Source organism: Cervus elaphus, chromosome 25 (genome assembly GCF_910594005.1).
Source record: "Cervus elaphus chromosome 25, mCerEla1.1, whole genome shotgun sequence".
Lineage (NCBI taxonomy): Eukaryota > Metazoa > Chordata > Mammalia > Artiodactyla > Cervidae > Cervus > Cervus elaphus.
Window position 1 is genome coordinate 63,947,695 of NC_057839.1, and position 20,296 is coordinate 63,967,990.

At 43.6% G+C, this 20,296-nt stretch overlaps 1 protein-coding gene across 1 annotated transcript in view; it reads left to right on the top strand.

Annotated features, from left to right (window-relative positions):
• SEMA5A (semaphorin 5A) overlaps nt 1-20,296 on the top strand; it is a 554,671-nt gene that overhangs the window by 114,360 nt on the left and 420,015 nt on the right. The window contains exon 2 of the mRNA XM_043887779.1: nt 11,958-12,052. The gene's annotated coding sequence lies outside the window, so the exon portion shown is untranslated. The remainder of the gene's footprint in view (nt 1-11,957; nt 12,053-20,296) is intronic.

Genomic DNA, 20,296 nt, shown 5'->3' on the forward strand with positions numbered 1-20,296 from the left:
CGTTTTTTCTGAACATGAGTGCTTCTGCTTTGACCTGGAGGAGAACAGTGGTTTTAGAGCTTTTGTGATCAACAGCACCCTGAACTAATAAGCTGGGTGAGGTCACACTGGGTACGTCTCCCTAGCAAGTAACGACAAGGGTTAGTTTGCATCTCTAGTTTCTCTTTGTAAATTTGGCTTTGGGAGAGTTGCCGGGAAGGTAAAGGAAGTTTCCTTTGGTCTGGGTTATTAAGGGCTGTGGCCTGATTTCTGGGAGCCCTTTGTGATTCTTCGAACAGGACTCTGAAGCTTCCTTCTGAAATGCAGTGCCGACCTCCATGCCCTGGTGGGAGCCATCGAGGTCCCGGCTGGAATAATCGGTGGGGGAGGCTCTTCTGCTTGTGGGATTATGTATCAGCACGTGGAATGGATCACTGGCTGAGATGCCACAGAGGTTTCTCCCTGAGCCCTGACATCTGTTGACAAGCCAAGGACGGTTCTGGAATTCCCGCCCAGCATCTTGCTCTGGGAAGTGTGAGGCTCCTCCATTAGCTATGTGTCTATCACGGCAAATTGAAACCAAGGGGGAGGGGGCTCCCTCTCGTGATCTCTGCAGGAATGCAGACGTCTTCTGAGCAGCTCCAGTTCCCCAAGTGAACATCCCTGAGGGAGGGATGCTCACGTCATTGTAGCTTCTCTGCCCATCCTTTCTTTAAAGGTCTGTTGTAGCCAAAAGGAGCACAGTAGGTCCTGAAGGGCTGAAGGGCTGACAGATGGAAAAGGTGGTGGTGGGAAAGGTGAAGCAGGGCGTCAGGGGAAGAGTCTGTTTCTGTTGACAGTTGATCCTTTGATGACAGATGGACTAGGTGTAGGGCTGAAACCATTCAGTTATCCAGATTTCTGCTATGATTGTTTTCTTCCTTCTATGAGGACTTCTCTGGTGGCTCAGGGGTAAAGAATCCACCTGGAATGCAGGAGATGCTCAACCCCTGGGTCGGAAAGATCCCCTGGAGAAGGGCATAGCAACCCACCCCAGTATTATTGCCTGGAGAATCCAATGGACAGAGGAGGCTGGAGGGCTACAGTCTATGAGGTCACCAAGAGTTGGACACAATTGAATGACTATCACTTTTGCTTTCTTTTCACCATATAGTTGAGAAAGAACCAACCTCGTTACTTGGTGTCCACACCTTGTCAGGTGCCTTGTCTGAGAAGCAGAGTTCCCATCTGCCATCCTTGGCCAGGTGAAGACAACGACGATGGGATTGTTGACCTCTCCCAAGGTCCATAGTGGAGGGAAATCATGAGACCTGGACCTTTCTCATCTCAGGATGGTTATGACCAATTTGCATCTGTTTAGCTTCTGTTGAAACACCCTATGTCCCCCAGAATATGAAACTAAGAGAGACCTAATGTGAAGAGGGTGAGGAGTTCATCGAGTAAGGTGGATAAAGACCATGCTATTACATCAAGTTATGGTTTGACAGTTTACTTAGGAGTCTTTGAGACAAGCAGCTATCACCAACATTTCGGGTCACTGTTCTGATTTATAGCTACTTTTTAACAATATTTGGAAAGGGAGCTTGGCTTGATGAATTGTCGGCATGCACAGCCTGCCCTGTCCTCCCAGTGCTGTCTGAGACACGTGACGAAGGAAACGGCCAGCAGAGCAAGGTGTTTTGTTCTAAGAATAATAACGGGTCTTATCACCTCTCCCCACAGTGCTATCAGCTTTCCATGTGATTTAGGGGTTCTGTTTATGGTTTAGTTTCTCTGGTGTTCACAGTGACGCCTGCATTGATAGGACAGTCCTTAATTAGACCATAGTTCCTCTGATGAAACACGTAAGAAGAGAGAGAGAGATTTTGCTCATGCACTGTGCTGAGATGCCGGCTGTCTGTTTGTCCAAGAGAAGGGACCTGATATGACAAGAATGTCTTATTTTAACACTTGAGCATGTAGTTTGGAAAAAAAATCCCAAAGCAAAGACAGGTCTGTGTCCTGTTGTCACTTGATTTTATTTTCTGTATCACTGTTTTGTCATCTTCACTGGAGTTATACAGACTTTTCCTTAAAGCTGGATTCGGTTGGTTGTTGGGCTTATTACTCTCATGGAATAGCATCACTTCCATAAGCCTGAAAAGTGATTGATGGGAATTGTAAGTATGAATGGAGTCAAAAAACGTAACATTGAGATTAAAATGCACATTGTAAATTCAAGCATAAAATGTCCCTAAGAACAGATTGATTTTTCTGGTGCTAAATTGCCAAATTTGCTTTTAAGTTTTCAACTGGGTAAAGCATGTCATAATTTCATGTTCAAGGTGGCCAGAGCATGTCCATGTTTTCTAAAGATCAAACCAGTCAATTCTAAAGGAAATCAGTCCTTAATATTCATTGGAAGGACTGGTACTGAGACTGAAGCTCCAATATTTTGGCCACTTGATGCGAAGAACAGACTCATTAGAATAAGACCCTCATGCTGGGAAAGATTGAAGGCAGGAGAAGGATGACAGAGGATGAGATGGTTGAAAGATATCCCCGACTTGATGGACATGAGTTTGAGCAAGCTCCAGGAGCTGGTGATGAACAGGGAAGCCTGGCGTGCTACAGTCCATGGGGTCTCAAAGAGTCAGACACGACTGAGTGCCTGAACTGAACCTGAACTGACATGGAAAACTGCAGGGTGAAAGAGAGCTGCTTAAAACTTTCTTACTCTGCAAGGAGATCAAACCAGTCAATCCTGAGGAAATCAGTCCTGAATATTCATTGGAAGGTCTGATGCTGATGCTGAAGCTCTAATACTTTGGCCACCTGATGCAAAGAGCCGACTCACTGGAAAAGACCCTGATGCTGGGAAAGATTGAAGGCAGGGGGAAGGGGACAACAGAGGATGAGATGGTTGGATGGAATCACTGACTCATTGGACATGAGTTTGGGCAGACTCCAAGAGACAGTGGAGGACAGGGGAGCCTGCTATGCTGCAGTCCATGGGGTCTCAAAGAGTTGGACGCGGCTTAGCCGCTGAACAACAACAAAAACACTCAGCAATTAACAGGAGAGAAGGGGCAAAGTGTGAGCGGCCACCAGCTGAGGTTCAGGTACATTCAGGACAGTGCCCGGGTGAAGGAGCTGGAAGCTCTGATGATAGAACTGAAGTCCAAGAACTTTGATCTTGTTTTAATTAATTGTTGAAGACTTGCTACATAGGAAACATTCCAGTTCAAATGAGCATCATTAGTTCAGAACTTGGAGTAATTTATCCTTGGCAGTTCACTGTGGAAAATGGGTTAACTAAGGAAATTATCACTATGAACATTCCACGTACAAAGATAATGTTTATATCATTTAAGGAAGGGCATTTTCCTGGCTGTCACTGATGGTCCCTTGTTCGACCTTGTTCTCTTGTCTGGCCTCTGTTCCTGTGAGTAGCTGTCCCTTCACGGGGGGGTGGGGGGGGGTGGGGGGGGGAGGGATCTCTGAGCATCTAGAGAGATTTTGGGGGGTGTAGAGGCAACTCCTCCAGGGAGTCTGCAGAAGGACCCTTGTGTATGTTTTAGTCGGCTTAATAGACAAGGACAGAGCGATTTTGGCTTCTTTGCCCTGAGAAGTCTGCGATAAAGTCTGGGTTTTACAATAGCATGAACAGGATGTAAAAAAGGGGGATTCAGACCTGTATCAGTAGCGTTAGAAAGCTGTCTCTGGAGGTGTGAAATCCTTCTAAAGAAAGGTGGAAGGAGGACTTATTTTTGTTTTATCCCAGAGATGGGATCAAGGCATGCCTCAAGCCTCTGGTCCAGGAAGGTGTGACTCCCTTCCCACAAGACTGTCTCTCCCTCACAGTCACCACCAACTCCTACCTGGGCACCTGCTGGGAGCCCGGCAATATACCTGGAGGAGAGCATCTCGGTCCCCCCAAGGTTTGGTTTGCTCTGTTTTTCTGGATGATTTTGATTGATATCAGACTGGATAATGTGAAGTCAAGAGGGAAGAGTGTCTCTAGAAGCTGACTTTAGGATTATGTCCTCTGGGTCCGTGGGTCCATTATCATTTACACAAACTTGGAAGTAAAGTGAAGGAAACCTCATGGACTCTTTGCCTATTTACCTAAGCCTGGGATCTGGGACTCAGGGTTGAATAGGGTAGGATGATAGCCCTTGATGGAGGAAGCAGACAAATACCAGAGGGTGATATGAGATAACTGGAGGCGGGCACTGAGTGTCCTGGTCACAGAGGACAGGCGACTACATCCCATGGGGACACAGGGGACACATGTGGATTTCAGAGAGCCTGGTGGGATGCTTCAACAGCACTTAGAATGGCTGGTTTGAGTGTAAAGCCAACAAGATAGACTCGGAAAGGGTGAGAAATACAGAGTTCTGGATTCAGATTCGTAAATATACTTCATCGGTACCACAAGTAGGGGAGGTACTATCTCAGCAACTAGTAAAATCAAAAGAAAAAACAAACAAACCAATGCCATGGTCAGTTTCATACTTACCATCCAATAGAGGAGGAGTTTGTCTTCTTGAGATTTTGTGAAAAGGAAGCCCAAACCCAGCCCATGGTGGGGACAGAGAAAAGAGACAGGGAAACAGTCACGGGTGGTTTGTATGTGTCAGGCATGGCCTGGATCATGCTCCCTGTGCTGGCAGAGCTTGTCAGTGGAAAATAACGGAACACAATTTTGTAAAACACCGTCAGCCTTTTAAACTGGCCTTGTTTTCTTTATGCTTCCTCCAGCGGAGCAAGGCTTGTATTGAATGCAATGGGGAGTGATGGATTGTGTCTTCTTTAATCATCAGTAAGCTCAGAAATTTCCCAATTATTCAGCACCCCTCTCCGAGGTCTGATAGTTTGGTTCATGATGGTCAAGGATGAGGAAATGGATACAGGTAGAGGGGGGCCCTTAAATCAAGTCCTGGGTTGACATTTCGAAGGGTGCCTGTTGCAGAAGGAATAGAGGAAGCATCTTTGATTTATACAAAAAGGGTGTCTTTTTACAGCAGGTTTGCATCAGGACACGCCCGACCTTCTGGTTATGTTTAGCAAGTCCAATTTGATCAGATCTTGCCCTTGCTGGAGGCTGCAGGATGGGCAGAATGGCTTCATGACTAATCGAAGGCAGCTGACATGGTTGTTTTTAAACGTTAGTGAAACTGCGTTGGTTCTTCCTGGGGAGGAAGTTTCAGTACAGTTCGTGCTGAAATGGGTGACATGACTCATTGCCAAATGTAAAGAAAAGAAAATCTTTTTTTTCCCCCACATGTGTACACACTCTAAACTCAGCCGAGTTTACAGGAAGGTAAGACACCATCTGGTTAAATGCGTAGTAGCCTATTTCTTATTTTTATCACTGATTTATATTGAGAGGATGACAAATAGAACAGAAGTAGGTTTTGGGTTATACAACACACGCAGGGTTTTATATGGTGTTAAGCCTGCGGTTGTCTCAAAAGCAAGAAACAAATGCATCTCTGAGCATCTTGACATGTTGCCGGAACAAAGAGATAAGTTATTTTATTTTCTTAGTCTTGGAGCCCACCTTTGACAATGGAAGACCCAATAGGTCATTGGGACTGATTTCAGCAGGTTTTAAATGCCCATTTATTCTTCATGCCTTTGGAGAAATGAAATGGTTTCACTCCATTTGCTGGGTTTAAGGCAAAAAAACAAGAGCGTAGTTTCACTTTTAATTCAAAACACAATTTGGCCCAGATTGCTGTTATCTCATGTAAAACAGCAGCATTAAAGTCTGGACAGATATTAATAAAATAAATGAAGGTATTGAGAAGCTAGAACTGACACAGCCCAGCATGCATATTGAATTGGCTTGTGTGGGTTTGTCCTAATCCGATTGGGACATCTTTCCATTTCTCTACTGAATTGGTGAGAGAGCATCCTTTGTAGCTAGAGACTTCTAAAAAACTTCTGTTCTTTTTTTCAGAAAATAGTTTTCTGTGTGATTTATCCCATTGCCATTTCACTAACAATTCCCTGTGATTTTCACAGTCTGCCATCTTTCCAGGGACAAATGCTGTCTTCTCCTTCATGCACATGCTTGAGCCCTTTGTCTGCCTTAGTTCAGCTTCATCCTGGGAAGGTCTTGGTGCCAGTTGTGAGTTTAATCTGTGACAGACGGTGCCCTCTTCCTGTGTAATGACCAAAGAGCTAGTTTAAGAACCCAAACCTGCCCTGTTTGCTTTAATGGGAAGTAACAGCAAGGGTTAATTTTTTAGCCTTAAATCTTGATCTTAGAGTTGAATCTCAAATTTCGATCTCGAGTTGGATCTTGAATCCCTTTTGTGTGGGCAAGCTACTGCTTACAGGGCAAGTCTTGTTGAATGTGTTGTCCTGAATAAATAGGAACTGAGAGACCACATTTTTCAAAAAGCCTCAGACATCTTTCTCTTTCTGGGTCCTGAGATTCTAGTCTACATAGGACAGATCAATTTAGCTGTCAAAATGAAAGCCGAGAGGCCAATTGTCCATGCAAATTAACCACTTGTGCAAGCACTTCAAAATTGCCTGCCTAAAAAGTGAGGCTGCCCTTTGAAAATTTGGCACATGGCAGAAAGAAGAAAGTGGTCCCTATTCAGGGACATTGGCGTCCTTAGAGAGCTGATCTTAGAAATTGCTCATTTTGAGCAGACGCTTAGTTTTGGGCAACATTTTTGCTTGAATGAGGGTGTCATTTTTGCCCTCTCTTTCCCTCTCTTCCCATGCCTCCTGGAGGCTCAGGACACATCTCATCGTCTGGTGCAGGAACAGAGGCGTAGGAAGTGTTTTTTATCACAGCTTCGTTTCGGTTACTGAGGCAGTGTATTCATTCCAGGGTCAGCAGTTCCTACCAGCTTTAAATCCTCACCAAAGGATGATCTACCTGAAGCCAAAATGAAAAACAGTCAGGTTTCTTTTTTCCCAAATGTTGTTAGGATTAGTCAATGCTTTGAGAAACGAAATATCCAATTTCCTCCTTCCGTCTTCTGTAGGTCTCAGCTGTGTCTAATATTTGTAAACCATCACATTTCACAGTGACAACTATCTGATGGAGAGAGGAGCCATGCAGTGGATCTGGGTGTGAAGGATCTGACAGGGAGCTTATGTCTTTTTCTTGAGCATCTTACTCCTTGGAGGTCACTTTTAGAAGTGCCTGTTCCTCTGTTCCAGGAGGTAGGGTTTACATCTGCTGGTCTCAGGGCTAGATGATTGTGTCATGAAACGACCCAGATGTGAGGTCCTGCGTTCCCACCTGAGGACCCACTGTCCTTGAAGCCTCAGCCATTGCTAGGGCTGAAGGTCTCCCGGTGTTCCTACTCTGGCCCAAAGACAGCCAGAGATTTAAAGAAGCGAAATTGTGACATTTGGTACTTGTCTTGTCTAAATGTAGGTGAGATAATTATGAAAGAGATTGTTTTACTAAATGGTCTTGATCAAGAAGTGGCATTATTTGTACGAAAACGAATTAGCCGGTTACTAAAGAAATCATTTCTGAGTTGGGGGAAGCCAGAGGGCGCATTCCTTGGGGACAGGACCCTTCCTCGCGACGAGGGCATTGTGTGTGTCTCCCTTCAGCATATCCCGTGCTCAACTGTGATGCAGCAGAGTGTCTGATTGGCCGTGGAGAGTGACTTGGGAAGTAAGGCGGGACATCCATGTGCTCCTCAGTCTCCCCGGCACCGGTTCTCTGGTTTCCTTCCTTGCTTTCCTGCACAAAGTCGAGGATGAGGCCAGCTTCCCCTCTGTGATCCTCGCTGCCCTCAAGTCCTGCTTTCCAGTTTTAGCAGAGTTGCTGTCAGCTCCCAGGCCTTGACTCATTCATTCGGTAGTGGTAGCTCTCTTTCCTCCCATTTCATAGTATTTGGTGAATTGTGTAGCAGACAAATCTTGTGTGAGCTCTTGGGAACAGAATCGGTTCTTGCTTTATCGGCTGACCACCCTCCATGCAAGTCCAGAGGGGGATGCTGTGCGTGGTGACTCACTGCCCAGCTGACTGATGATGGGAGGTCTCTCAGTGAAGCTGTAAAATTCTCAGAACTTGGGAAACCCTAGCCCAACCACTTACAGGTTTTCTGAGCTTGCACCTCATGGTGTTTCTTTCCATGACTCTGCTAGACATCTTACGATGACAGGTGGTCTTGCCCATTGTCACCTTATTTCCTGTGATTTTACTGTTGGTTACTGTGGTGCTATTTCTAAATGGAGCTCTTTAGATTGGCCTGAGATTTTAATTTCTCTCTTGTATCTTTAGGGTACAAAACCACTGCTCCGCTGACCTTTTGTTTCTAGGAAAATATTTCAATCCACCGTTTTTCCTCACTCTAAGCCACACAGGGAAGTTTGCATATTTTAGCAGAAAATCGTGTTCTCAAGGGTATGCTCCTGTATGCTCACTTGCTCAGTCGTGTCTGACTCTTTGCAACGCAATGGACTGTACCCCGCCAGAATCCTCTGTCCATGGAATTTTCCAGGCAAGAATACTGGAGTGGGTTGACATTTCCTCCTCTGGGGGGTCTTCCAGGTCCAGGAATCGAGCCCGCATCTCCTGCATCTCCTATGTTGGCAAGTGGATTCTTCACCACTGAGCCCCCTGGAGGCTTCTGATGGATACGTAGTGCTAATTGATGTTTAAATTTTACACATGTATCTTAATTTAGAGATGATTTTATGAACTTGTGAAGGTGGCTACAGGTACCACTTCTAGGAAAGGTTTCTTGTTTGTGAATCACGGAGTGTGATAGGGGTTTCCCTGAACGTGGGTTCACGTAGCAGTTTTTTCCAAGGCAAGGCCCTAATTGAGAACCATGAGACAGAGCACTTAGGAGCTGTTTCTACTATAGTTGATTTTCAGCTAAAGGAGAATATGGAATTGAGTCAAATGGAGACATTTGTATTTTAGTACAACATAAGCAATTTCTTATTTAATGAGTAGTTATAATAAATAGCCACTTAAAAATACTCCAACTTCAGTCTGAGATGACCCTCTGAGACTTTGTAGCTTCTTTACCTTTGGAATTTTTTCTCAGTTTTCTAGAAAATATGTCAGCGAGTGAGGATGACAGAGCCCAGCATCCAGACCCAAAGGGGCTGATATCTGTGACTTTAGTTCAGCCTAGTCAAGGATACTGCTTTGGTGCTGAGGTTTCCTACACTGCTCGGCACACGTGGGTATCCTGTGGAATGGTGTGTATTCCTTTAGAGCAGCAGTCCTCAACCTTTTTGTCACCAAGGACTGGTTTCATGGAAGACAGTTTTTCCATGGACCAGGGGTGGAGGGGGATGGTTTTGGGATGATTCAAGCACAGACGAGTTCGTGCTCCTACGAGAATCTAATGCCACTGCTGATCTGACAGGAGGCGGGACTCAGGCAGTCATGCAAGCGCTGGAGAGCTGCTGTAAATATGGATGAAGCCTCACTTACTCGCCTGCCACTTGCCGCCTCTTCTGCAGCCCGGTTCTTAACAGGTTATGGACCAATACTGGTCCATGGCACAGGGGTTGAGGACTCCTGCTTTCGAGGGTGGCACGCCTACCCAGGCAAGGGTTGGCCCTCCAGACTAGGAGGTCCTGATGGGTTTGCGTGGCTATCATGGGCTAGGGTGGTAAAATGTCTTTTTCACTGTTGGTGTAACTGCAAACATAGTTAAAACCTTTCAGGGTGTGTGTCCCGAATGCTGCTGTTGGAACTAGTTTCTTGTTTAGATTTCAGATTCTAAAGGGCGTTCTATCGTTCCCCAAGGCTGTATGAACTCTGGGCATTCTGTCCCTTGAGTGTTGCCTTTTCAGAAGGAAGGGCCTCACGTCTGGCTTGCCCAGGATGCAGGCTGTCCCCGCCTGGATTCAGCAGGAAAGTTCACCTCCTGCAGTATTTGTTGTGTGGTCGTGTCAACAATTCTGGATTCTTTCAATGTCCTATTTGGCCTCCATCACTTTTGCCTTTTAAGAGGATCGTCCTTCTCTGTAGGTGTGATTCTTGGATGGCTTAGCTGAGGGGCTACATCCGCTAATTTACGATCTCACTGAGGGAGGATGGGAGAACTCAGCCTTCAGACCTAATTATCACCTCTCATTTTTAACTTAATTCTGACACATGGAAATCTTTAGGAATTGCTGGACGTTCATGGCAGTACCCAGTGGGCCTATCCAACTTTATCAGTTAAATTTTGATTAAGAGATAACCTAATGCAAAGAAATTTTAGTACTAATTGCAAAATAGATCAAGAGAGGAAGTTACTGTATTCAAGTTGTTTAGCAAGAAGTCCCAGCTAACATATTTGTTGCCACACCCAAAGGATATTACTGGTGTTGTGAGAAAGGAATTGGCCGCTCCTAGGAATTTTTCCTGGGCCAAGTATGCCTTCTTACCTTGGGGAGAGCTCCCTTCCTCTTTTTTTGGCCTCGAAGATTTACATCTGCACCTCCTCCTTTCCAAAGGATGAAGTCACAGACTTTCAAAGACTCAGCTGGGACCTCAAGGGATCAGCGATGCCGCAGTGCAGGAGTGCACCTGGGCTGTGGGTGCCTTCCTGGGCAATTCTGAATATTTTACTTTGGATTGCCCCCTCACTTCCCATGAAGATGCCTAATGGAGGCAGAGAGCCTCATGGAGAGACGTTGTCACCTAGCCATTGTCTTCTGGCCTCTGAACCTCAGGACTTTCAAATGGCATTTCAACAGATAGAAAGTTATATAAATTTCCAGATGCTGTAATCCAGTTGACCTTCTGAAGGCAGATGGCCTTTAGATAATCACTAAGTAGACAGTGTGGGAATCATTGCATAGGGGGACAGCCAGAATGTTTCAGAATGTTCTGGAAGCGTCTTCTCCCCCTTTTCTTGTCATCATTCTCAGCTGCTGCCCGAGTGTTCATGCTAGGATAGGTATGCTCAGTCACTCAGGCATGTCTGACTCCTTGTCACCCCGTGGACTGTAGCTCACCAGCCTCCTCTGTTCATGGGATTTTCCAGGCAAGAATACTGGAATGGGTTGCTATTTGCTACTCCAGGGGATCTTCCTGACCCAGGAATCGAACCTGTGTCTCTTGTGTCTCCTGCATTGGCAGATGGATTCTTTACCACTTTGTCTTCTGGGAAGCCTTGGGATAGGCAACCTCAGTGTGTTTGAGGTTTATGCAGCCAGAAGCAATGGACTACAGAGAATAGAAAGAAACGACAACAACGAGAACAACAGGACAAGCATGAGCCCCAAAATGTAGTAGTTGAAGTAGCAGACATCCTTAAATAGTAGTGGAGAAATTTCTTTTTTGAATTAGAAATGGAAAGTAACACATTTCTTTAATTTCTGTCGTACATGGTTCTGGGGAAGCTCATGCTTTGCAGTCATCTTTTATCACATTATGTATTAAGCTTTCAGGATTTTATTTATTTGTTACATTGAATGAGCAGACTGGATAAATTTGTTTTAGTAATGTGAATTGTTTATATAGCTTACAATTTCCTTTAAAAAAAAGCCTCATATTTTGCATCAAATAAATTAATATGTAAATAAAAACAAAGTTCTGAATCTAGTATAGTTTATTGTATACCTTCTGACTTAATCTCCTATTTTTGAAATGCATTACTTAAGGTGCTATGTATTTCCAAAAACAGAATGAAAGACCCATCATAAAATGGGTAAATTCACACAATTGGAATTTGATGCTCAAACTGCTTAAAGTAATTTAAATAGGTGTGCAATGATCCTTTTGGTTGTTTTATGAGATTTATTTTCCTGTATTAATGATATTTGAATTTTTGTTTCTCCTTTTCCGAGGAAATGAGTCCATTGGTATGGGATAGGAGGCTAGGGCTGTGAAGTGATTTCTGAGTCGCCTTGTGAAAAGCCTTACATTGTCGATGTAGCTGGTTGTGCAGGGGATTCATGGAACTTTCTAGAATCAATCAGCAATGACCATGGCCTCTTTTCAAATGGGTTAGTATAATCTCTGTTTTTTTTTTCCCCTGTTTTCTTTGTTGAAGCATTGGTGTGTGAGAGTTGGGCTGAACCACCCGAGTGGCTGTGGATCCTTCGTGTGATACATGGTCGAGGACACACTCCACCCCTTTCCTCCTTGGTAAGTCAGACGCTCAAATGGGAAATGAAGAAGCCAACAGTTTCATAGATTGAGGTACCATGATGGTTGTGAGTATCACTTATCTCTGCTGTCCAGAGGCAGTGAAAGAATGAGCAAGCTTCCAGAGAGAAACTGAAGCACGGAGAAGTGAAGTAATGGGCTCAGGATCTCACAAGTGATCGGGGCAGGGCTGGGGTGTGAGCCCATGTTCTTAACCCTAATCACTACTACCTCTTAGCACTAAGTGTGCCTTCTGAGAATAAGGACAGACATGGTTTCATTCTGTTCTCGAAATAGTTCGATCCTCAAAGCTCACATTAAATAGTGAGAAATCAATGTTTTGACCAGCAGTCTCTATCAGGAGATAGTAAACTTTTTCTGAAACAGGTGAGATAGGAAACATTTTAGGATTCATTGGCCATGTCATCTCTCTCATGTCATCATCATCATTATCTTGTACCAGCTCAGCTCTGTGTTGTAGCCTAAAGCAGTCATGGATGATATATATAAATTTACAAATACAGGTGTCAAGCTGAGCTGGACTTGTCCCACATGACTGTAGTTTCTTGAACCTTGATCTACATGCAGTGCTCCAAGATCCCAGTGTAGAGAGTGAGAGTGTTTTAGTGGCCAGTAGGTATGAGTCCCTTAATAAAATTTATCTTGGATGCTCAGAATTTAATCATAAGCCACTTTGAACAAAGTCTACTGTAACTGCAAAAACCTACTCCTTGGCGTGACTGCATTTGGTGTTCAGTGCGTGTCACAGAGAGTGTGCCCCGAGTGCATTAGTCTGAGTCCAAACACCTAGACTACAGCTTTGCTCAAAGCAGGGCCTTATCAAGATGATGTTGGTAATCTAGAATGTCTAGCTCATTTACCAAATAAGTTCAGATAGCATTTCCTATTTTGGTCTCCATATAATTTCTAAAGGGGACATTTTAATTTGGTAGCCGTATACTTGCTGCTGGGCTTCCCAGGTAGCTCAGTGGTAAGGAATCCTCCTGCCGATGCAGGAGACACAGGAAACTCGGGTTCAGTCCCTGGTCGGGAAGATCCTCTGGAGTAGAATTGGCACCCTACTTTGCCTGGAAAATTCCATGGTCTGAGGAGCCTGGTGGGCCACAGTCCATGGGGTGGGAAAGAGTCAGATACAACTGAGTGACTGCGCATACATGCTTCTCCATACACACCCCAGATATGTTACCTTATACTTATTAGGGCGATCATGCAATTAGCTTGGGGGCTGTTTTATAATTACATTGTACAGAAGCATTCCGGTATCAAATCTTCATCTTTTATTCTGAACAAAAGAGATGTTTATAAGACAAGTGGGAACAAGATTGACATACTTAAATCATGGGGTAACATGGCAACCCTCTTTGCCACATACATCAGATGAGGTGGGGTTTTGATTTTTTTAAACTTTTTCTTGCAAAAGGATACGTCTGACACTTCAAGGCCTGCTAGACTCTCTACATTACTGCTTATCATCTAATAAGAAGGATAAAGGAAAACCAGTTAATTTGTGTTTCTTAAAGGAGTTTAATCAGGGACCTGTCCTAGTTGTTCATTCCTTCATTTACAGAAGTAATTGTAGCAAGGGTGTGAGCCTGATGTTGTGTAACTTTTGAGGATATACCTTTTTCCAGGGCCACTGTCTCTGCACTTCTTCTACAAGTAATGGAAAAGTGTTCTTCACTTTAATAGTAATGATATGAGAAGTAAAATTTAGATTATAAAAGTATTGGAAAGCTAGGTGTGGTTCTTTATTAATCAGAAAAAGCAGGTTGTGGAATAATATACTTAATATAATCACATTCATCTTAAAAACACACTCATACTATCTCTGCATCCAAGTGCCTGTGTGTTACAAAGTCTGTTAGATCACACCTTGGTATATACCAGACCCTAAACAGGTCATCTCTGGGGTTGAGGTGTTGGCCCTTTATGAACCAAATGTGTGTGTGCTTACATGCATACGCTCAGTCCTGTCTGACTCTTTGCAACCCATGGATTCTAGCCCTCCAGGCTCCTCTGTCCATGGGCAGTCCATGGGGTTGCAAAGTGTTGGACCTGACTGAGCGACTTCACTTTCACTTTTCACTTTCATGCATTGGAGAAGGAAATGGCAGCCCACTCCAGTGTTCTTGCCTGGAGAATCCCAGGGATGGGGGAGCCTGGTGGGCTGCGGTCTAAGGGGTCGCACAGAGTCGGACACAACTGAAATGACTTAGCAGCAGCAGCAGCAGTGTATATGTCAGTACCAGGGTCATAATTCATCCCACCCACCTTCCCCCACTCCGTCCACATCTTCATTCTCTAAGTCTGTGTTTCTTTTACTGCCCTCCAAATATGTTCATTGGTACCATTTTTCTAGATTCCACATACTTGCATTAATATATGATACTTGTTTTTCTCTTTCTGACTTCTTGGCTGGAGATATATATTGCTTTCGGTTAACAAACATCACAGACAGTGTGAAAGGATCTTGAGAAGGGGAGTGTAGCAGACTCCTGAATTCCACTGCTACTTGCTGTTGTTTGCTTTTACAGCCCACACTGTCTCTACCTTAGAAAGAGTAGAAATCTGGAGCATAAAGTAGACTCTTCATAAACAATAGCAACTATTATTATGAAAGTTTTTTTTAATTGAAGATGAATTCATTATGTCAGAATAGCTGTAGTTGATTTACTCTTTCAGAGCCAATGCATTTTAATAAGATTGTCAGTCGGCTTTGCAGAAGTATTCTAGATATTTTTATTTCACTAAAAATATGTTACAGAATTTGTTTTGCTAAAGCTTTAATATCATCATCATCATCATTAATTTTTTAATCAACTTGATAGTTTTGCCTCCTTTTATATACTCTACTGTTTACTCATTACGTTATTTGGTAGGTTTTTAAAATTTTTGTGTGATAACTTTTTTTGAGAAGGGGAGAAGAGCAGGAGAGAGGGAAAGTAGAAGAGAGGAAGGGAACTTACGTGTGAAGGAATTGTTAGTTCTCATTTTATGCTCATTTAGCTGTTGAGATGTTCCATGTCTTTTTAACAGATATTTGCAGAATTTATTTTTAGGAATATTAACCCTTTGTTGTCATTCTCCCCAGTATGCTGGCTTGTTAACTTTATCCTTTTAAATTCAAAGTGTATTTTAGTGTCACCAGATAGCTCCTTCGTGATTATTTCAATCAGTGCTTAGAAACTTAATAAATTTTTTTCCTTTACTTTCTTCTGATATTATTAAAAACACTCAACTCTTTCATTCAGGGAAGTTTTCACTTATTTAAGAATAACCATCTCTTATTTTACAATTCTTCTCATAATTTTATTCTGCCTCTTTTTTAACTCCCTGACAAAAATTATCCCACAAATGTAATCTAAGGAGGATGTTCAGGCAATCAAAATATTTGTAGGAATGAGAGATTTCAACGAAATATTGCTTCATCCTACAAATAGAGACCAGGTTTATAGCCAGACAACTGGAATTCTTTCACTCTTTAACTTTCCTCTTTTAGCTAGGGGAAGGTTAACTTTGGCATTTTATCTATTTTTTTTAACAGCTGTATTTCATATCTTTTTATTCAGTAGAACTTAACTCATTATGTTGAGCATTATTAAGTCATATGGTAGTGTTTTTCCCCTTGTTTCGCTTTTGTACGTAACTTTTGATTTTCACCAAAATAGTCTGTGGTGTGTCTGAAATACCAAGGCGGGACTGGTGGAATCTCGTGTACATTGGTTTATGTCTTCGCTTGTTGAGTTTAGAGTACTCACCTAAAATATTAATTGATTGTTAATTATCACGGGATTACGAGGACGGTTTCATAATTTTGTAAGTTCCAAAAGAGAGAGAATTAGCTAGATTTCTGTTTTGAAGATGGAGTTGAGCCTGGCTTTGGAAACACTGAACCCCAGTTCAAGTCTCCACATTTCCTTAGCTTTCTATATTTCTTGGCTGGTAAATTCTTTGTTCTGCTGTCAGAGTTTCTGTTGGTGCTGGTGTACTGATAGGAATTCTATTTTACGATATTTGCGGTGCATCTCTATGTATGTTATTGACACAAGGTACATCCCTTGTTTAAACATGCTGAGTGGTTGCCTTTGGGGATCAAGATTTAGCCTGTCAGTCTCAATAATGCGTGGAATAGTAAAGCTGTGGTCTCCACGTCTTTTTATTCTTGCTGCATTGTCCAGGCAGCAATCTGGGAAGGCCCCATGCAGTTCTGATCTGTTTTGTCATGTGTATCTCAATCCACATGAGCCAGGTTCACTGAGAGCAGAGCTGTGTGCTTCCATTGTTCGCAATCCAAGGCAGCAGAATGGGGAAACCTTGCTTTCTCTCCTGCTCTCTTCCCTGTTGGGGTTTTGGCCTTTGAAACTTGTTTGTTTGGGTGAGTTTCTGCACATATGTTATTGTCCCAGCTCTTTGACTACTATAAATATTTGTGAGTCACAGATGTGTGATGAAGTTCAGAATCCTTTTCTCCCTGGGAATGGCCCATATGTGTTGTTCATTCCCAGGTACCCATTAGAGGGGCAGATATTTGTGTGTGGGGTTAATTGCTTGGATTTGAAGGTTTACATGTGCCTGTGAGTACATTGCCCTTGATTAAACTGTGTGTGAGATCTTCTCTGGCAGAACTCTCCTAAGGGCATAAAAATGACCCTGTGTTTGGATTTTTGGATTTCATGGACTTGAGGTTTTCCTGCTTGTGGTCTGCAGATCACAGCACTGGAGAGGCTTCCATAGCTGCAGGGTCGCAAAGCTCATCAGCTCATGTTTTCTTCGCTGGAGCCTTTCATGTGGCTTGCCTGTGTGTTTCTGCCTCTTTTAGCCTCCCAGGCCACAAAGGGAGCAGAATCATTTTGTTTTGTTTGCTTTTGCCTCAAACTTGGGCAGTAACCACTCTTGGTTAAACCAAAGCCAAGGTTGGAAAGATGGTCAGTAGATTCTGGGAAGTAAATACCATCATGTTTTCATATAATAATGTCTAAAAATAGTGAACAGATCTTCCATTTCCAGTGCTGAGGAATTAGGTGAGTGTGTCCAAGCTGTTTATCCTTGTTCAGAATTTTTTATTTTTTATTTTTTTTGGTAGAGGGCGGGAGATAGCTGCCTTGCTCGCAGCTCAGTGGTCGTATACCTTTGAGAACGGTTCTTCCTGCTTCCCCAGAAAGTAACCTCCTTGCTACAGTGATGATTTGAAGGTGAGGCACCTGCCCAACTTGGCCAATCACACGTCCCACCCATTGGCCACTCTGATCAATTCTTCTTGAGACCAAGACTCCAACTTGGGCATGAATATCCCATTCCTTCTCTCCTACTCTAAGACAGTACTTAAACAGTTTTCTCCTTTCTTTCCTGCATCATCAGTTTTTATTTTCCCCTCTCTGCTAGATCTTTCCAATAGGAAGGAAAACATCTACCATTAAAAAAAAAAAGTGACCTGTTGATCTGAATTTCCTCTCCAACTATGAGCCCATTCTCTTCTTCTCTTTACAGAGAAATTGCTTGAAAGCATTTGTTTGTATTTATTATCCTAAATTCCTGTGTTTCCACTTCCTTTTGAACCCACTTGGACCACTGAGTCCTTTCATCAGTCCTGCCTCTTTAAGATTACCTGTCTTAATGGGAGAAGGCGAGGGTGGGATGATCTGAGAGAACAGTACCGAAACATGTATATTATCAAGTGTGAAACAGATCGCCAGTCCAGGTTGGATGCATGAGACAAGTGCTCGGGGCTGATGCACTGGGATGACCCAGCTCATGGGTGGGGAGGGACGTGTGAGGGGGGATCGGGATGGGGAATACATGTAAATCCATGGCTGATTCATGTCAATGTACGGCAAAAACCACTACAATATTGTAAAGTAATTAGCCTCCAACTAATAAAAATAAACGGGGAAAAAAAAAGATTAACTGTCGCCATCATGTTGCCGAGTCTAGGGGTTGATGTTGTCAGCATCACCGCTACCAGTCAGGGTCAGCAGCATTCCTACAGTGTAGTCCATCCCTCTCCGCTCCTTGAAGCACTTGCTCCATCTGGTTTCAGGACACTGCTGTTCTCTGGAGTGACTCCCATATCTCTGGCCATTCACCTCAACTGCTCGACTCCCTGCCCCGCAGCCATTGGAGTCTTGCAGGGTGCAGTGCCTTGACCTTCCCGTCTCCCCTGACCATCCCCACCATTTGTATCATTTCTGCTCTCCCCAAAATGTAAGCTCTACGAGGTCAGGGATTTTTTTGCCTATTTTGATCATTGCTCCATCTTCAGGCATAGAGAACGACCTGAGACATAAAAGCTGTCAGTAATTTTTTGGATGGATGGATGATTTTGAAAACTAGCTCAGAAAAACCCAATTTTAGTTTGGACACAGAACTGTAAGTACATGAGATTGTCTGCAAGAGGACGGGATGGGCTTATTCAACCTCTGTACCCAACCAAAGTTTAGTGTATTTGGTGTAATTTTTCCCATATTGTCCAGCAGGTGGGTGCATGGTCATCAAGTCTCAGTTCACATGTCACCCCTTTTACGGAGCCTTATTATCCCTATTCATAGCCAGATAAGTGATGCTGCACCTCCACATTCCTAGGCATGTCCCCACAATGGCAGTTTAAAGTTGGACTCATCATACTGTTCCCTGAAGACATGTAGTCCTTTCCTTGTCAGACCAGGAAGCCCTTGACTCGATTGTGTTCATTTTCCCAATCCTTAACACACAATGAGCACTGAATATGTGAACGTTATTTAGTGAAGTGATTCTGATTGAAATTTTTTAAAACATGATTTACTTAATAGTCCTTAAAAGTGTGATAATGGTGTGCTCCTCTGGCCTTCTGGGCCTACTCTGTTTGATTTAAGATGTTTATTTCATGATTTTACAATAATTAAATAGATTTGCTATAGCCATATTATAGATTGTCCCCATATTGTCCAGCTGTGGCCATTTACCGTTTCCCCAAATAATTTTTGCTGTTTCTATATAAGGGTACCTCATTCACAGCGCCTCTTAGAGAGGAAAGACTGCACGCTCCTCCCTAAGTGTGTTTCTCCCTCATGGCGGTCTATGAGCTGTGAGCTTACCCGAAAGGGGAGTTGACAGGAGTCCGTTAGCACATGGTCCGCGACCACACTGTAAGATCAGAAGACAGTTCCTTCCTGCCTTTAACCTTTCTAACGCAGAGTATTTGGACCCACTGTCAAGGTCACATTGGAATCTCATCAGTTTCATCTTCAAGGCGTACATATCATTAAATGTAAAAATGGCTCCGTCCCGCGTGGCTGAGCCAAGCTCAGAACCCTCAAGTTGTGTTTCCTGTGAAGTAGTTACCAGGGGTGCACATGCTCCAAAAACAGCCCCGGTGTGCCTCACAGAGTCCCTCACGGAGGGACCGGGAGCCTCACAGAGTCCCTGCCATGCTGGGAGCATAAACCTCTGAGTCAGTTCAATAGTCTGTCTATAGATAGATGGATAGAGAGACAGATATATTTATAGATATATGGGGGCCTCCCTGGTGGCTCAGCGGTAAAGAATCTGCCTGCCCTTGAAGTAGGCGTGGGTTCAATCCCTGGGTTGGGAAATCCCCCAGAGGAGGAAATGGCCGCCATCCAGTATTCTTGCCTGAAAAATCCCATGAACAGAGGAGCCTGGCAGGCTGCAGTCCATGGGATCACAAAGAGTCGGACACAACTTAGCGGCTAAACATCACCACCACCACCACCATTCATAGACATATAGGTTTGTAGATACAGATGAAATAAACATAAATATACATATAGACAGAGATAGCACTAGCACTGAGCTCATGAAGGTCACTAAAGCAGGAGTAGTCAATGAAATAAGTGTCACCAAAACAGAGTACTAAATGGACTTTCCTAGTGGTCCAGTGGCCTTACGGCTCCATGCTCCCAATGTAGGGGGCCTGGGTTCTATCCCCGATCAGGGAACATATACCGTATGCCTCAGCTAAGACCTGGTGCAGCCAACTAAGTAAATAAAAATAAATATTAAAAAAATAAAACCGTGTACTAAAGCCCAGCTTTGTGGCTTAATTAGGAGTTTCTGGTAAATTGGTTGATAGCTACTGAATGATCCACAATTATGAAGCACCTTTTAGATAAACACTCTTTCATTGACTTGGGGCTGCAAGTATGTGCATATACACTGTTGTTGCTGTTTAGTCACTCAGTCGTGTCTGACTCTTTGCCACCCCACGGACTGTAGCCCGCCAGGCTC